A 14,352-nucleotide genomic window follows, 5' to 3' on the forward strand; every position below is an offset into this window, starting at 1 on the left:
TAGGATTCAATTAAACCGTATTATTTCACCACCTAAAGACCCTCAAAATCTGATACCTGCTGGCCAGCAAAAACACTCAGCTTTCTCTCAGCACTGCCATCTTGAATCAAAGCACATGTGTACATTCTCTGAAGATGTCACCATGTCACACATCTCAGCGCTTGCTCCTGCTAGTCCATCTCACTGTCCAATGGGGAAACTCATACTTCCAGGGTCAGCTCTTTCCCAGCACCCCCACCCCCAGGTACATCGGGCTGCTCCCTGTCAGTCTTACCAGGGCACCTGTTACTTCATCTCTGAGTGACATGGGCCACTGATTCCATGTCCCTTCCACTCATGAGGTTTTCTATCTGGTAACTGTCTTCCTCAGCTCATTGCAGGAAAGCCAAGGTCTTCACAAAGGACTAGGCCAGCGAACTCTGCTCACCAATAACCCAGATTACCATTTCTCCTCTTCTCTCTGGCCAGCACACTGACTCCAGCATTCCAGGCACACCCTCACCCCAGAGCTCTGCACTTGCTCTCTTGTCTAGAGAGTCTTCTTCGTATGCAGTCCCCAAGGCTGACTCACTCACCAAGACCTTTTGACTAAGGCCTTCTCTGATTGCCTTATTAAATTCCTGTCTCTCTTTCTACCCTGAGACTCTAATTCTCCTTAAATACTTATTCGTCTCCAAGCTATGTCTCATCTAAAAGACTATATAGGTGTGTATTTTATTTTTAATCCCTTTTTTCCTCTTTAAATTAAAGTAAACAAGTCTTTGTATCCTCAACTCCTTCCACTTGACACCTCAGTGCATGTAATGCCTGGCTATAGTTATCTAGTGTCCTCAGCTGCCTGGAATACAAGGGCTGGACAAGCCCAGCTTGAATCTGTAAATGGAGAACATTCAAAGAAGCAAAGGTAAAGAAAGTACAAGGCAGCTGTTTATAGGATGGATCCCTGGGTGGGGCACTCCCTGGATGGTCCTTCCTTCCATCTCAGCTCCGAATTTTGTCTCTGTAACTCTTTCCATGGGTATTTTGTTCCCCACTCTAAGAAGGACCGAAGTGCGGTTGGCATCCCACGCGTGGTGCGCGGTGGTGTCTCTCAGGTGAAGCATGGCTAAAAGCCTGCGGAGTAAGTGGAAGAGGAAGAAGAATGCGCCAAGGGAGCTCAACAGACTGAAGAGTATCCTCAGAGTGGGCGGGGATGCTCTAATGAAAGATGTTGAGGAGATAGCAACCGTGGTGGTCTCCAAACCTCGGCAGGAGAAAATGCAGTGCAAGGAAGGGTGGTGTGACCTGGATGAGGAAAAGGATAACATGAAAATGGAAACTGAAATTAAGAGAAACAGAAAGACTCTTTTAGACCAGCATGGCCAGTACCCAATGTGGATGAACCAGAGACAAAGAAAAAGACTGAAGGCCAAGAGAGAAAAGAAAAGAGGGAAAAGCAGAGCAAAGGCCACGAAGGGCCGGGCCTGGTAGACCTTAAAGACTGGCAAGGGAACCAGGCGTGGTGGTGCACCCCTTTCATCCCAGCACTCAAGAGGTGGAGGCAGATGGATTTCTGTGAGTTCAAGGTCAGCCTTGTCTACAGTAGAGCAATTACAAAGTACCCAGGGCTCCTTTACACAGAGAAACCATGTCTTGAAAAAACAAGCAAACAAAAAAATCAGAAACTATTTGTTTTCAGTTTGGACTTAGTTCTGTAATTCAAACCAAATAACTCATTTGTGTTAGAAACTTGAATAAAATCTCTTTGGTGATGGAAAAGAAGAAGAAGAAGAAGAAGAAGAAGAAGAAGAAGAAGAAGAAGAAGAAGAAGAAGAAGAAGAAGAAGAAGGAGGAGGAGGAGGAGGAGGAGGAGGAGGAGGAGGAGGAGGAGGAGGAGGAGGAGGAGGAGGAGGAGGAGGAGGAGGAGGAGGAGGAGGAGGAGGAGGAACAAAGTATCCACACTTCGATCTTCCTTCTTCTTGAGTTTCATGTGTTTTGCAAATTGTATCTTGGGTATTCTAAGTTTCTGGGCTAATATCCACTTATCGGTGAGTCCATATCAAGTTACTTCTTTTGTACTTGGGTTACCTCACTCAGGATGATATCCTCCAGATCCATACATTTGCCTAATAATTTAATAAATTCACTGTTTTTAATAGCTGAGTAGTAATCCATTGTGTAAATGTACCACATTTTCTGTATCCATTCCTCTGTTGAGGGACATCTTGCTATTATAAATAAGACTGCTGTGAACATAGTGGAGCATGTGTTCTTATTACAAGTTGGAGCATCTTCTGGGCATATGCCCAGGAGTGGTATTGCTGGATCTTCCAGTAGAACTACGTCCAATTTTCTGAGGAACCGCCAAACTGATTTCCAGAGTGGTTGTACCAGCTTGCAATCCCACCAGCAATGGAGGAGTGTTTCCTCTTTCTTCACATCCTTGACAACATCTACTGTCACCTGAGTTTTTGATCTTAGCCATTCTGGCTGATGTGAGGTGGAATCTCATGGTTGTTTTGATTTACATTTCCCTGATAACTAAGGATGTTGAACATTTTTTAGGTGCTTCTCAGCCATACAGTATTCCTCAGTTGAGAATTCTTTGTTTAGCCCTATACCCCATTTTTAATAGGGTTACTTGGTTTTCTGGAGTCCAACTTCTTGATTTCTTTACATATTTTGGATATTAGCTGTGTGGCAGTGGGCTTCTCACAGACCGCCTGGTCTCCAGTCGAGCAAAGGTCTGGAACTCTGTGGATCTGATGGGTGGTGATTTCTACCTACATGGGATGAAAGGTGTTTGATCATTTCTCCTGGACCCCTGGCTCCTATCAAAGTTACCACCTGCACAGCCCCAACAGGAGAGGTGTGTGACTATCAATCATGCAGATAAAACCCAAGCTTCTAGCATTCTCTCTAGACTCCATCCCCACAGTTACCTGACTATAGCCAGGTGTGCTCCTCCCCAGAGTTATCTGACAACAAGATAGCCCAGCCCGCAATAAAAGAGGTTGATTGTCCCTCCTCTCTCTCTTTAAGCTCTCACCTTTCTTACTCTCATCTCTAACCCTCCTCTTCTCTCACTCTCATCTCTAACCCTCCTCTTCTCTCACTCTCTTCCCTCCCTCTCTCCACATGTCTATGGCCGGCCTCTCTCCCTCTTTCTACCTTCTCACTTTCTCCCTGCCTTTCTACAATAAAGTTCTAAAACCATATATTGTTCTGCTCATCAAGGGGATATAGGACTGTTTAGATCATTAATCTGATCCTGATTTAACTTTGGTACCTGGTATCTGTCTAGAAAATTGTGCATTTCATCAATGTTTTCCAGTTTTGTTGAGTATAGGCTTTTGTAGTAGGATCTGGTGATGTTTTGGATTTCCTCAGATTCTGTTGTTATGTCTCCCTTTTCATTTTTGAGCTGCTTAATTAGGATACTGTCCCTGTGCCCTCTAGTTAGTCTGGCTAAGGGTTTATCTACCTTGCTGATTTTCCACTCACCAGTGTTTCTAAGATCCTGAGCATGCTAAGGCACCTGGTGGTTGGAGAGTCCTCTGGGGACCGTGGGACTGTCCACTGAGTTCGGGCCCAAGGTCTCTGGCCTCTTTATTGAACATCCTGCCTGTGTGGAAGTTGTGATTCCCATGCTCACAGGAGCAGGTGCTGCACCAGCACTGGGCTCTCTCATTCAGCACAACATGAGCTAGCGAGTACCCAAAGCAGCCTGCTCAACTCCTTTTCCTGGGAAATAAAAACAGTACACCAACAGATTCTTTTGGTGGAACTATTACTTCTGATAGGCATTCAGTGCCTGGTCTGAAGTTCTGACCCCAGCATGAGTTCTGTCCTTTGAGTCCTCCAAGCAAGTTCAAAGCAGAGCCTAAACTGGAAGCTGTTGTACCTGGAGACCTCAAGCAAGCACACCAACCACCTGACTGGGCTGGGTGCCTCTGACACACAAGAAAGCCAGGCTTGGGGAACTGTGCAGAGGTGCTACTGTAGACACAGGTAGTGTATTTTGTATTTTGCAAGTGTATTTTGATTCCTGAAATCAGGAGGCTGGGTGAGCGCACTCAGAGCACAGTCAAATGTTGTCTACCTCTGTGTGGTGGATCAGAGAGAGGGAAGTGCTGCAACCAGCGCCAAGAATCAGTCATCGGATCCTTTCAAGCCTTCTTGCATCATTCCTTCATTGTAAGCAGTTCGAGGACCCCCCGAGTGCATACAGGACTCTGCCAAATGTTGGCTCTTAGAGATGCTTTCTTCATTATTTTTCTTTTCTGAAAACAAAGATCTACAATCATCACTGAATGAATTATACATGAACTCAAGGCTAAACCATATGAATGTGGGTCCTATGGACACACCTGGACCCTGTTGAAGGTTTGGGCATAGTTATAAAGACAAGAATGACGCTGTGCAGGATCCCGCCACACTGCTCTTTTGGATGGGAATTGCTGGTGATGACTTGTCTCCAGCTTACTTGCTTTACCATCACATGTGGGCAGTGTACATTTTTATGCATTAATCACATCACTAAACATAATGTTTGTGGCTTTTCTCACTTAACAGAATGTCTCACTGATCTGGCCACGCCTGGTTTTTAAATATTTATTTACCTTAGGGCATTCTATTGTGGACATACTAACTGTATTTAATCACCTTTTTTAGGAACCTAGAGGTAAAGTGAAATTTTTACATCTAAGAACAGTCACGTCTTTGTAAAGATGCACAATTATGCCTTTAGAATTGCTAGAGATTTCAGATCAGCCATGAGTATGATTCAGTCTTTAAATGAGAAGAATATTTTGAGACATCACCTTTAGATAAATACAAGCTTCTACTACCAGATGCATTCATTATATCAATAACTCTTACCAGATGGCCATTACAAGGTTTGAGGGTGAGGATTCGCTCCCAACCAATCCCAGCAGAAATATCAAGGTTATTTAAGAAATTTGCATAGTATCCATTGCCTGAAATTTTCTGTAGCCTAAGGTTGGGCAGTTTTCTGTTTAGCATAGTTTGCTATGGAAGCCATAAAAAGGAGCAGCTTTGTGATCACATAACAAGTCCTGAAACACAGCTGGGAGTACACCTCAGTATAGTTGGTTGATGAAGCACATTCTGAGCATGTGCAAGGCTGAGCTTCAATCCCCCACACTGGGAGAAGGCAGAATCCAAGGACCTCACCTCAGAGAAAAGAAACTGTGCAAGCTTTTACCCTGCAAATGGCTACAGTGATCCTTAATACACAACTAAAGGCACCTGCAGGTATTGTGTTAAGACCCTCCATATACACTACAAATCTTGTGACTCTATGAACCCTACTCACAAGGTTGTGGCTACTATTGACAATCCCTAGTCACCCAAGGAAGGTAACAACCTTAGGAAAAACCAGGCTTTCATTCCAACAAAGCCTTAAGCTTAGTTCAACCTTCAAGCTACTCTTAGTGATGCAACTCTCACTTTTCTTGAAGCAAGTCTTATTTTCCAAGGGAATCTAGAACTTGTACAAATGAAGAAAACCGAAAGAAACAAATCTGTAGTAAGATCATGTATACACGTTAACAGTAATATAAATATAAAATTAAAATATTTTATGGACACTTGGAAGCATTGTTGAAAGTCAGCCTAAACAGTGAACATCAGACCCATTTTGATGATTATCACAAGGACCAGTCTCCCGCTGAGCTGCTACCCAGCAAGCTTTGCCAGATTGCCTTCCCTCAGTCCTCTGATCCATGTCTGAGCTTTCAAATGTCTTCTTCCCAGTCATCCAAGAGTTCCCAGGCAAACAGAATGAGGCATCTCTGTTTAAAGTTCTGCCCAGATCATCATCACTCACCATGCCTGCCTCCAGACACAGCCCACTGCTTCTGCCCCACTGTTTCTGGTCCCTCAAAAAATATGAGATAAATTAGAGATCAGAAATGATGCCTGACAGTATCGGGAAAAGACAAGCCTACTCATGATTTTTGCTCTCAGACGGAACATTCACCTTGAATACTGCCGTGCATCCAGTAACATCTATAACCCACAAAATAACTAACATTCCTTAAATATTAAAGAATCAAGTCTTCAAAGTCCACAATTTTGCAAGTACTACTTCACAAATAATAAATCAATGCCTGCCTTAACAAATTAGACTATCCTAGACATCCTGACATTGAATGCATACTTTTTAATTTAAATCTCTTAACCATATAATTACAATTACAAATTTAGTGTCAGTCTTATAAATTCACCGAACACTTCAAGAAGTAGAGGAAACCCTTATAAATTATCCCAAAGAGTAAAGGACTTATCAGACTCAAATACTTTTGTGCTAGTGACACCAATTTAAACCCTGTGACTTTCTAGAGTTGTAGTAACCAGACATATAAGACTCACCCACACCCTCAAATCTTAAATTGCTTGCAGGGTCTGAGGCAGTCGCCCATTGGCCTTCTGGGTTTGCTGCTTGGTTAGTTGGTCAATTCATCTGGTCAAGTCGTGGGGCTAAAGTTCCCTTATTATATCAGGAGACTGTAAAAATCACACTTTCAGCTTCGAAGTTTGATAAGTTTCCCTTTGCCAGCAGGAACCATTGTCTTACTGTCACACCTCAGTGGCCCAGCTTGTCACCATTATCAGGAAATTTCATATTCCTAATTACATTATGATTAGCAAATCCATCCAGGGGTTCTGTTGCCTAGGAGATGAGAGATTGAGTTGGTAAAATTACCTCTTCTCCATAGGACACTGGGACAATTAAAAATCTTACCTACGCCCTGCTAACCTCTCCCTCTACTCAGTGATCATTGTGCCAATAAAGCCTTGGCACCTCACGCAGGTCACTTTTATGGGAGACAGTGGGCACTGATCAGCGATCCTGGTTTTTATTGTTTCTGCTATATTACCCAGTGTTATCTGGGGACATATGTTGAATCACCGCCGTGTCTTTACAATGTAAGAACAGATACAATCTCCATAAAGTCAGTGAAATACCAATGTGTATTAATACTCTCCTGGTGAGTAAAATACACTTAAATTCATGTATTCCCTTCATTATCATAACTAGGTTTGGAGTACGTACTAAGTCTCTGCCTTTAGAGTACAGTTCTGTTGTGCTCAGAAACTTTCAGAACTGGCTTTCCCTAAACAAATGGAATTTTGCGGTTCTGATGGTTACTTCTTTTAGCCTGAGCTCTTGCTCCATGCAAAGTCACTTGATCCCTTGGAAATTTACCTTTTTCCAGGAGCCACCGGAATTCTCTTGCTTGCCTGTGGCAGGACACCAAATCCCATCACCTCTAGAAATCTTTAGTTCGCAGTAAGGGCTGATACCAGGAAGATGGGATTGGTGCATTCAAATTGGAAATTTCTAAGAGGACCGTGCTCTGAACTACCCTATTGGCTGATAGAGCTGGAAAAAAAAAAAAGATTTCTTCTCAAGTTCAAGATATTTTTTTTCTAAATTAATACATTATCTTAGTCAGTGTTCTATTTCTGTGAAGAGACACCATGACCAAAGAAATTCTTATAAAGGAAAACATATAGTTGGAGCTGGATTACAGTTCAGAGGTTTAATCCATTGTCATCATGGCTGGAAGCATGGTACCATGCAGGTAGACACGATGCTGGAGAGGTAGCTGAGAGCTCTACATCTGGATCTGCAGGCAGAAGGACCAGAGAAAGGGAAACTGGAACTGGCTTGGGTTTTTGAAACCCCAAAGTCCACACTAGGGTGGCATCCTTCCTCCAGAAAGGCTACACCTCCTAATCCTTCTCAAGTAGTGTCTTTCTCTGATGACCAAGCATTCAAATATATCAGCCTATTCCTTGGCCTCCATAAACTTCTACCCATATCATAATGAAAAGGAGGGGGGCGTATTTAGTCTTCTGTCCAACTTTTAAAGTCCCTATAGTCTCAAGACTGCTTCAAAACCCAAAGTCTCTTCTAATGGTATGGAACCAGTCTAAGAAAGAAAGGAAATCTCCTTACTGTGGCCCCCTATAAATTCAAAATCAAAAAAGCAGAGCACAATGGCACAGAATACACTTTACCATCCCAGCAGGTAAGAAAGGGAGCCCAATGGGGAAATTCTTGACCAAAGCAAGATAGCAAACCACCTGCACAAATCCCCTAGTCTGCATCTCCACATCTAATGTCAAAACACTCATCAGATCTCCAATCCCTGTCAGCTCTGTTGACCACCACATACCTTCTCTCTTCGACTGGTTTCATACCCTGTTAGATGCACTTCTTGGCAGGTATCCCCTGGCTCTGGAATCTCTAACATTGTGGGGTGTCCTCGTCAATCCAGGCTTCGCTTTCAGGGGATCACAGGATGCCCTCTCTAGGCCTCCATGCAGGGACATCCCAGGGATACACCCAGCCTCGGCAGTTTTCCTTTGTCGTGGAGGGAAGAGTCCACAACCCTCTTCTTACTTGACACTAAAGCCAGAGCCATGTAGCTGAAACTGCCTAGTTTTGCTTGCTGCAGCTGAAACTTGGTCCCTCACTGAAACACTTTTTCACCTGCTTTCTAGTTGAACTGGACGCTGCTCAAGCTTTTCTTTAATTCTTTTTCACAGTTGGAAGTTTAGCTGGGTGGGGTCTTATGCTGGGGTCTCCACTCTATTATTCCATTTAGCACAAGACATTTTTTGAAACTTTGTTATCTCTTTGAGCACAGACTTAGCTCCATCACACTTCCTGGTGCTCCTCTCTTCAAGCATTTTGTAGTTTTCCTTACTCAACTTTCTCCTTTTCATTATGAATTTGCGTAAGAGTGGCCACTAATAACCTAACGACACAGTCAACACTAGGCTGTCTTGCAATCTCCTCTGCTAATTAATAATGCTCTTAATTTAAATCTTCAATTTAACCTCAGGCAGAAGTTTGGACAAGGGCAAAGAGCAGCCACATTCTTTGACAAAATATTACATAACAGACTTTTGTCCACCTACTAATATTCTTCTCTCCAAAAGCTCTTGAGCTGGGCCATCATAACCTACATTGCTCTCAGTACCATTGTCTTTATGCTCCTACTAGGATGGCCCATTAAGTCCTGCTTAAAGTGTTCAACTGTGTTCCTAATCAATAGTCTCAAATTCCACATTCTGCCAGCTAGCAGCATGATCAGGCCTGGCACAGCAGTACCTCATTCCCTGGTACCAACTTTTCTCTTACTCACTGTTTTATTGATGTGAAGAGACAGCATGACCATGGCACCTCTTATAAGGACAACATTTAGCTGAGGCTGTCTTACTTTCAAGTATTTTTTCCCTGGTGTCCAAGCATTCAAATATATGATCCTGTGAGTCCATTCTTATTCAAAGCACCACACATGTTATGCTAACACACCTTAGCATGTCTTAGGTATGATGTTTTATAGCCCTGAACATAGATCACCCTCCATTGTATATTGAGATGTTTGTTCCACAAATGCTTGATAAAACATATTGAATTTTAAAATGTTCTGCTTCCAAATGATTTTTTCTCATCATCCTGTTACCCTGATACAATAAGATGATTCACTTGACTGTCACTTGCTTGCTATCAACACATGCCCGCCAACCCAACCTCTACCACTTGTTCCTCACAGTTTACAGGCAGAGGGAAACATTTCTTCAGATAGTGACCTTCCTCTTGGTGTGTTGTCAGCACCTAAGCCAGAGTCAAATCAACACCCAGCCTCTCCCTGCCTGGACTGACTCTCATTCCTTTTTGTCCTCATATTACCTCTAAGATAGCCAAACTCAGAGAGAGGACAGGGTTGTACAGACCCCACACCTATAGCCAAAACACTCACTAGCCTTCCTCTTTTCTCATGAAAATATTCTGTTGAATTTTTGTTGTTGTGTTGTTTTTGTTTCATTTGGGGTTTTGATTGTTTGTTTGGGGTTGGGTTTTTGGTGTGGCTTGGTTTTTTGGGTTGATTGGGTGGTTGTTGTTGCTTTGGTTTTGACTGGGCTTTTTGTGTTTGTTTGTTTTGGGTTTCTTGTACTTCTATAGGCAGCAATGCAAAAAAGTACTTCTGAACATTTAATAGTCCACTTGGACTGGCAGGAGTGGGACCCCTTGTCTCCTCAATCCCAGCACAAGAGAGCTAGGAGACTACCAACCTGATGTTTGAAAGCCATGGGAATGTGCCCAAATCCTCAACTGTTGACATTCGGAACAGAAGGCTGGGAGGAAATGCAAAGGAGAGGTCAATCGCTTTGCAGACTGTATTTCTTTTCTCATTGCTGAGACAAAATGTCTGATGAAGGCAGTTAAGGAAGTTGGCTCAGGTTGAGAGTTCACTGTGGTGGGTACATCACGGACACAGAAGTGTGTGGCAGCTGTTCACACTGCATCCACAGCTGAGGACCCCAGCTCATGAAACACTGCTGCCCACATTCAGAAACGGGTCTTTCTTTCTCTCCTCAGTTAAACCTGTCTCATAGAAACACTCGAAGATGTGTTTCCATGGTGATGCTAAATCCAGCCAAGTTGAGAGTGAAGATGAAGTATCACACATTTATGGAAGAATTCTTCTGTTGTTTGTTTGTTGTTGTTATTGGTGGTGGTGGTTTGGTTTCATTTCGTGTTTTTTTTTTTTTTTCCAAACAGGGTTTCAGGGTTTCTCTGTGTAACAGCTCTAGCTGTCCTGAACTCACTCTGAAATCTAGGCTGGCCTTGAACTCACAGAGATCCATCTGCCTCTGACTTCTGAACACTGGGATTAAAGGTGTGAGCCACCACTGCCCAGATTTATGGGAGAATTCTTATAAAATGCACAGAAGTGTCAACTCCTTTCCTAAGAAGAGCATTGTATTATTAATCAGTTTGTATTTTAGAAATGTCACTTGGAGGACTGAGTGCTGAGTGTGTGAGGATGGGGGGCTATGTAAGTATAATCTGGACTAGACATGGTAAATGAACAAGTGACAGAGAGAGAGAGACAGAGAGAGAGAGAGAGAGAGAGAGAGAGAGACAGAGACAGAGACAGAGAGAGAGAGAGAGAGACAGAGAGAGAGAGAGAGAGACAGAGAGAGAGAGAAGAAGGAGGAGTAGGAGGAGGGGGAGGGGGAGGGGGAGGGGGAGGAGGAGGAGGAGGAGGAGGAGTTCCAACAAGATCTAAGATGGAAGACCAGAGTCAGGAATGGCTAAGATACGGAGAAGCAGAAGGGGGATAGGAAGGCTAAGGCAATTTTTAGTTCTTTGAAGAGAGTTACTTAAGGAGGCATGGCCCTAAGGGCTACACTGAAAACACTTGAGGAGGTTTAGAAATGAAGCAAACACCTGGATTTAGTTAGTCTTCTTAGGTGATGGACAAGCCTTGTCACAGGGCAGAAACCAGATTCTAGGATTTGGACTTAAGATTGCATGCAGGATTAGGTGTCAGGAGATGGCTGCTGGTAGGGTAGGACAGGGATGCGGTGGCCCAGGGAGAAGAGTGAATCTAGATAATCCCGGAGGACATAGGAGAACACGAACCCCAGATAACAAGGCCAGACATTATGGTGTGAGCAAGAAGTAAAACATTCTAGTCAGCAGGACAAATCACTGAGTTTCATATTTGTTGTTTGAACTAGTTTCCTATCTATCTCATTCTTACATTCTATCTCATTCTTACAAAGAAAGTTTAAAAGATGTTACAGATTATAAGATAATTTAGTAAGACTCAAAATAGATAGGAAAGAAGCACAAAGAAGAAAGTAAGTCAATTCAGGTTTTTAAACTGTAAGCAAAATAGCACGCTAAGCATGGGCACCGGGTTGTCACATGCAGAGTGAGTGTGCTAAGTATGGGCACTGGGTTTTTACAGGCATACACCTGGTCCCAAACTCTCCTCAAAGCATGTGGCAGCCAGAGCTAAAAGGAAAACGTTACTGATGTCAGGAATCTCAATGAAAGTAGAATGTCCAAATTCCAGGCTGGGGAGTAGTTAAATCACTTGCTTGCACAGTGTGTGTAAGCCCTGGTTTCCATGCCCAGACCTCCCAGCGCAAAAGAAAAGGAACAATCATAGTTCAAGTGTTGAGAGAAAAGCAGATTTACTTGTTATTTCCATCTAAATGGAATATTTCCCAAAGGCATGGTAGACTGTAGTTGACAACACCTTGGTGCTGCACAATAAGCTACTTTCAGCTTTCACACCACTTCTTACAGCATCCTTGTTGCTAAACCTCTCCATTCCTTTCAGTGGGAGCAGTTAAAGAGACACAATGGTGCGGGGCCAAGTATGCGACTCTATTAGGATCTGGGTTAATCCAGGACTGGATTTGGAGCTACTTGGAGGACCTGACAGCCCCTCAGGAATCCCCTAGGAAATGTATTCTTCACAATAGAGCTTCCCATAAGAACCGAACAGCAAAGCTCAAGGTCATAGCACCTGGCCACAACCCAGAATAGAGAACTCTAGGGTCATATCTATAACAAATAAGTGATGTATGTGTGTGTATACATATGTGCATGTATGCATGTGTATGTATGCGTGTGTGTGTGTGTGTGTGTGTGTGTGTGTGTGTGTGTGGTGTGTATCAATCTGCTAAAAAGGAATATTCTCTTCACACATCTTCTGAACTCTAGAGACTGATTACACTGCACCCGAGAGGAGGACCTTTGTGTTCCCGCCTGGGAAGTCAACCTCCTGCCTCAGCAAGTGAGTCTGCAGACCCTGCACAAAATTAATGGCTAATAAAGCCTCCCTGTCCAGGCTAGCCAAGTTTCATTGGATCTAGGGATTCTAGGAGCATTACATTCAGGGTGAATATTTGTTCCGTGCCCCTGGGGCCCTAAATAAAGAAGGAACATGGGGGAACTGAGCCTAATGGCAGTGGGAGGAAACTCCCGTAAATAAACCATTTATATACAGAGGTATATTTAATAGTGAAAAGATCGTTTAAACGTGTGTGGGGGGGGGGTTATTCTGTCACTGAAAACCAGAGAGCGGAAAAGCCTCACCTAATTCAGCCTGATCATGCAGAATTATCTTCTCCTTTATTGCTCCCAACCATATAGAGTCTCCTCTTGGAGAGGAGTCCTTACCGAGTGGTCCTGCTCCTTGAGGCTGGCTTAAATCAGACAGAAACCAAAACTAAGCTCAGGAGGATCTATTAGACAAGATGCCAGCTGCAACCATAATACTGTTTTACAAATAAAACTTAAACATTCCAAAAAATCTTAATGGCCCCTAAATACTCCAATATAGGATGGGGACAGGAAGCTCTTTCCTCTTCTTCTCTGAGGGCGGCAGGACATGGCTGAGTGGAAAAGGGACAAATTGAGCAGCCACTGGCTGCTGCCCTCTGAGTTGGAAGGCACATGTTACAGTGCATTGTAACATGAGAGACAGGGATGGAGGTGTCTGATGTCTCTACTCCTCAAACTGCAATTCCATTGACTAATCTATAGGCTTTGTTGTGCCTGGCAATGAATGGTCTTGCCTTCTGGCATCTTTTCTGCCTGCTTTAAGTGACTGTTCCCAATTTTAGACAGGAAGTCCTGGAGCCCATCAGGAAACGCATTTGATTTAGGGAAGAGCCGATGCTAGTGCAGCAAAATGTTTCTAGTCACTAGTCCAAGTGTAACTAGGTCCAAGCAGCTTCAGTAGGAGCCATATCAATTACATCCAGTTTCACATGGCTTAGGCCACTGCACTCTCAATGAGAATAGCCTTCTTCAATTCCTACGGGTCTCAGTCTGCCAAAAACCGATCTCCATAATCATCAGAAATAATACATTAGCACAAACCAAGTGATCAAAAGCCTTGTGGTCCAAAGCTACTGATCTTCCACGGGAAAATATTCTTGTGATTTTTTTTTCACTTTTGTGCTTAAGAGTAGATGTGGGTGTGTGTGGTGTGTGTGTGTGTGTGTGTGTGTGTGTGTGTGTGTGTGTGTTGGCTTGGGTGTGTGCACATGCAAACACACATGTAAACAGTGTGTGTGCAAGTAGAAACAAGAAGCCAACATATATCTTCTTCCATCACCGTCCACTTTTGTTGTGTGAATCGCTCTGAACTTGAACTCATACATAGACAGGGAGCTTCAAGGATCCACCTGTCTGCCTCTCCAGCAATAGGCTTACATAAACATGCCACAGCCCATGGGTTTTCATGGACATTCTGGGATTGGAACTAGGGTCTTCCAGCCTCTGCAGCCGGTGAATGGCCACACTCATCAGCTGCTTAGACCGAGTATCAGTGGGACACCTAGAGAGCTTAGTTTGGTTTCAAGCAACAGAAATCTGCTTTCTGAATATAAATGATAACTTAGGTAAAAGAGAACATTTAGAAATTTAGACTTCCTATAAGTTGAAAACTGGGTCATTTTATTATTATTTAATAATTAATGACCGCTTGCCCTGATGACTGCACAAACACAAGGTTGCTC

The 14,352-nt window shown here is 43.4% G+C and overlaps 1 pseudogene; it reads left to right on the top strand.

Annotated features, from left to right (window-relative positions):
• The first annotated feature begins 1,101 nt into the window (after nt 1-1,101).
• LOC110312170 (protein LLP homolog pseudogene) lies at nt 1,102-1,470 on the top strand (annotated as a pseudogene).
• Nucleotides 1,471-14,352: the final 12,882 nt, after the last annotated feature.

Source organism: Mus caroli, unplaced genomic scaffold, assembly GCF_978045245.1.
Source record: "Mus caroli unplaced genomic scaffold, Mus_caroli_1 scaffold_18, whole genome shotgun sequence".
Lineage (NCBI taxonomy): Eukaryota > Metazoa > Chordata > Mammalia > Rodentia > Muridae > Mus > Mus caroli.